The following is a 4,574-nucleotide window of genomic DNA, read 5'->3' as shown; positions in this document are numbered from 1 at the left end:
AAGTGCCTATCATTTTTCTGACCATGTGCCTACCTGTCGACCCTCCGCGTTAATGCGGGTTCATTTTCAGCTTAGTCACCGAAGTCAGAAGTATTCACTTGCGATTCTTCAACAGGCAGTAACGGTCTTGTCGTGAATTTATGTTTCCGATTGATTGTAAATCAAAAGTTATACAATAAATATTGTAAATTAACAACGATATATATACAGTCTGCTTGCAGAGTGCCGCAGCCTCTGCGCCCGGTCCCGCCGAGGGGGGGGGGGGGGCTAGGGAATATGAAGTGGTGGTGAGGGGTGTATGTTGGGGTTATGGCTCCCACAGGCGATATGATGACTTCCTATAGCTTTTTCACATATGTTTTTTTTTTTTGTGTTTGTTTTTTTTGTGAAAGCGTCCGGCGCATGCCGACCAACTAACGAGTAAGTTGCAAATTGCGCCAACCCCAGTGGCAGCAGCGTCGTCATGCCGCCGCCTCGACCGTATATGTTGCGCGAGTGTAAACTTTTGGTAAAGTTACACTCGCTTTATTACTCGAGGGCTGTGTTGCTGGTGAAGGGGTTGTTGTAACCCTATGGTAATGCTCGCCCCCCTTCCTCCCCCCGCGTGCCGCGAGCTGCTGACGCGTGCTGACGGGGTGGCGTGCCGTGGTGGGGTGGCGGAGCGTGGCGGACCGCTGAGGGGATAAACGCCCGGGCCCGGGCGCCTATGAATCTTTTAGAGCGCCACTGCTGCTGCTGCTGCTACTGCTGCCGCTACGCGTCACGGTACGCTCCGGGCACCCACAGCTTTGCGTATGGGGTTGACAAAGCAGCCTCCTCCCCGGACCCCTGGTCCTAGCCCTTGGCCGCCTCATCCCGAGGCCAGTCCCCGGGGGAGGAGAGAGAGATAGAGGGGGGGGGGATGGGGGAGAGTGACCCGTAATGCAGCGGCGAGAGGGAAAATGGCCAGGGGAAGGAGGAGCAGCAGGTTGGGAAGTACTTCCCTCGCTTAAAAATTGAACTGAAACAACAACAGCAGCAGTGGTGTTGGTGGGCCGGGGAGGCTCTGCTGCTGGTGGCGCTCGGGACCAGGGTTGTTAACGATATTTTATCGTGTAACGACGATACGACGATATCGATACGATTTTTGTATCGATATCGTAACGCGTTACTTTTTCGGCCGACGGTGTATTGTAACGCGATACGTTATGGAGGACCCGTAACGTCGTAACGTCGATACGATACAAGTGATTTTACAGTCGGACAGGAAATCACAAGGAAAAAGGGAAAACTTTGACGAACTCCAGCACATCTGAGAAGAAACTTCTCAGATTTTAAGATCTTTTCTCAACATGAGGCAAATTCCTATGATCCGTCTGACGATACTTCCTCAAAATCTAAAGAGTGTGCCTTCAAACATCTGAGTTCCTCAGATTTTTCCCCTTTTCCTCCCAAAAATCAGACATCGTGTTGACTGGGTAGAGCCATACCACCAATTTTCTTGTTTTAAAGCTCTTTTTCTGTTCGAGACTGTATCGTAAAGACGTTACGACGATATATCGTAACGTAACGCGTTACATTTTTGATCAGAGGTGTATAGTATCGCGATACGATAACTCGGATTGAATATTATCGTAACGTATCGCGATACTTTTTTTTTGTATCGTTAACAACCCTGCTCGGGACCGGGGGGGCCGGGCCGGCACGTAGCGGAGCGAGGAGCCGGATACTGCCGCTGCAACTCGGTGTACTCCCCTGAATAGTCATAGTATGGTGGTCATGGCCCGGGCGCAGTGCAACACGCCCGAGGCGGAGAGCGAGAGAGAGGGAGAGAGGATATCGGTGCCGCCGCGGCGCCACCGCCGCAGTCAAACTTTGTCCGGGGGGCGGCGGCAGCAGCAGCAGCCCCAAGTGCAGGCGGGCTCGTGACGTCATGCCCCCGGGGGGAGCAGGAGGGGGAGGGGGGGGGGGCTGCGTCAGCAGCGGGGATGTGCGATGGACCTGACCTCCATATTGATGGGCTTGGTCTGCTCTGTTGCACCGGGGGGCCGGGCCGGCTGGGCCCCGGGGGCTGGTGCTGCGGGCTGTAATGAGAATCTACTATCTGCACACACCGACACGGGGGGAGCGACACACACTCACACACACGGTGCGCCCCGTCCGGCCGAGCCCCCATGCCCTTTAGTTAGCCTCATGGCTATGCATTCGGCCCGGGGCAGGACAGGACGGCGGCAGCGCGTTTTAGTGCGCACTGCACTGTGAGCGTCATGGGCCCACGTGACCCTCTTGCACGACCCTTATTCATGACGTCGTCAAACACGAGGGGAGCAGCCACGATGGAGGCAGCCTGGGCCGGGCTTGGAAATATCTGCCCCTGCCGAGTGTACTGATGGATCCGTTCGAACGGCTATGACTGACCTCAGATGAAAGTAAGACGTTCCATGGAACGATGCATCGTGCACTGCCAACTGCCAGCCGTTCTTTGAGAAAAAATCTGTTTTCGCAAAGTTGCACGACGGCAATACTTTCCAGGAAAATTGTCGAACGCTACATATTTACTATACAAGTGCCTATCATTTTTCTGACCATGTGCCTACCTGTCGACCCTCCGCGTTAATGCGGGTTCATTTTCAGCTTAGTCACCGAAGTCAGTACGTAGTAATCACTTGAGATTCTTAACAGGCAATAACGGTTTTGTCGTGAATTTATGTTTCCGATCGATTGTAAATCAAAAGTTATACAATAAATATTGTAAATTAACAACGATATATATACAGTCTGCTTGCAGAGTGCCGCAGCCTCTGCGCCCGGTCCCGCCGAGTCCGCTCGGCAAGAGCCCACTCGCCTCACACGAGTCCGAGGACAAGGAGCGAGTGAGTCTTCCCGACCGACCAAACTTTGGACGTGTCGTCGTGCAGGCCGCGGGGTAGGGGGGCTACTGGCGAGGGGCGTAACTTGAGCCATATTCTGGCAGGACAGCGCGCCGCGCCGCGCGGCGCCGCCCGGCTCCGCTATGATGATGTATGGCTGGAGCCCGCCTGGAGAGGAGAGAACTCCGCCCGCCTGCGGCGCTCCTTCGGCGCCCCTGTGGCCGGCTCGAGCCGACCTGACAGCGCCGCAGCACCGGGCCGAGCCCGCACCGCCGCACGGAGGGCACCCGTCGAGGTGAGAACTACCTACGGCTCCTTCTTTCCTGTTCTAAAAACAAATCCCTATGTGAATTGAAAAATCTAGAATAATAGATGTAGTTACATTCTGCAGTATTTCCGGCGCATTTCTCGCGGGGCCCGAGCGTTAATCCGTATCGCAAAAAAGTTTCTTGTATTTCAAGACCCGCGGTCTGCTTGGATCTTATGGAGAACGCTAATGGCATCCAAGACCAGGTCGTCTTGAAATACTAGAAACTATTTTTACCGTGCGGAGAGACGGGGCCAGTATAATTGAAATAGGGGCCGGGCAATCCATCCTGACGTGCCGCGTGGGTGGCGCTCCCGATGCACTTGTAGAAAGTGGGAGAACTGGGAGAGTGATGGTAGTGGTATGGTAGAACTGGTAGAGCTGGGCGGGACGGACCGGACCGCAATGCGCAAAGGGAGGCCCAGGCGGGCTGGGAGAGAAAGGGGAGAGCGGCCTGGCGCGCTGCGGGTCGGAGTGTATAGTGCGGAGAGAGCAAAGCGCGGAGAGGGGGTGGGGGGTCGAAAAGTCCACTTTTAGAGTGGCGGAGAGGTGCGAAACACGGCATTATATATATATTTCGGCTCGAGAACCCCCCTCCTCCCCCTCTCCCTCTTTTCCATAGTGATGGTGCTATATGGTCCGTCCGCGCGCCACCCATAGCTTGCACACAAAGCCCGCACCCCTCACCCGTCCCATCCCAATCTCTCTCTCTCTCTCTCTCACTCTCTGCGCCGCCACAAGCAGACACGCCTGTCCTCCTTCGCACGCGGTAAACACGCTAACGCCTCTCCACACGTGTTTGTGTCGGGAGAGTTCTTATTATGATCGCCGGGCGAATAATGGGGAGCAGCGGCTCCAATCATTATCACGCGAATGAATGAATGAATAAATGAATGGCGAAAAGTGGTGGGGGGGGAGGTGTTGTGAGCGAGCAGCAGCAGCGGTGCGGTCCGGCCCGGGCCGGCCAGGCGGGTGATTAGGGCGAATCATACACATGTGGGGCCGCTCCCACGGCAGGGGATGGCCGGCGGGCCCCCCCGCGCCCGCGCCCCGCCCGACACGGGGGCCCGACCGCGTCCGCCCAGAAATAATTTGGCGATCCGGGCCCCCAAGTTCAAACAAACAAGCAGTATAGATTTTCGGAAAGACAGAAAGACTGAAATGATGCTATGGCTCTGCACGAATTATAATCAAAACTGTGTCGACCGGTGTCGGCAGATTATCGATGAGCGTTCTGTCATATCACTGATGCTGGTTAAAAATGCTGGTCGGGACAGACGCATGCGCACACATACACATAGAGACGGCGAATAACCGTAGTACGAGTCAGCCTGCTCCATGGCGATTCGTCCCATCGTAATTCGTCCCTCTGACCAGGACTGGTACTGAGTTCAATTGTCCTCAGCTATGTCACATTT

General features: G+C 55.2%; 1 long non-coding RNA gene across 1 annotated transcript in view; it reads left to right on the top strand.

Annotated features, from left to right (window-relative positions):
* LOC127749154 (uncharacterized) overlaps positions 1-3,241 on the top strand; it is a 57,651-nt gene extending 54,410 nt beyond the window's left edge. Inside the window, exon 3 of the long non-coding RNA XR_008011000.1 lies at positions 2,757-3,241. This is a non-coding gene — a long non-coding RNA (uncharacterized LOC127749154). The remainder of the gene's footprint in view (positions 1-2,756) is intronic.
* The last annotated feature ends 1,333 nt before the right edge of the window (positions 3,242-4,574 follow it).

This window comes from Frankliniella occidentalis, unplaced genomic scaffold (genome assembly GCF_000697945.3).
Source record: "Frankliniella occidentalis isolate FOCC.00 unplaced genomic scaffold, Focc_3.1 Scaffold36, whole genome shotgun sequence".
NCBI lineage: Eukaryota > Metazoa > Arthropoda > Insecta > Thysanoptera > Thripidae > Frankliniella > Frankliniella occidentalis.
The sequence above is the reverse complement of the archived record's forward strand: the minus strand, read 5'-3'. Positions and strand labels throughout refer to the sequence as shown.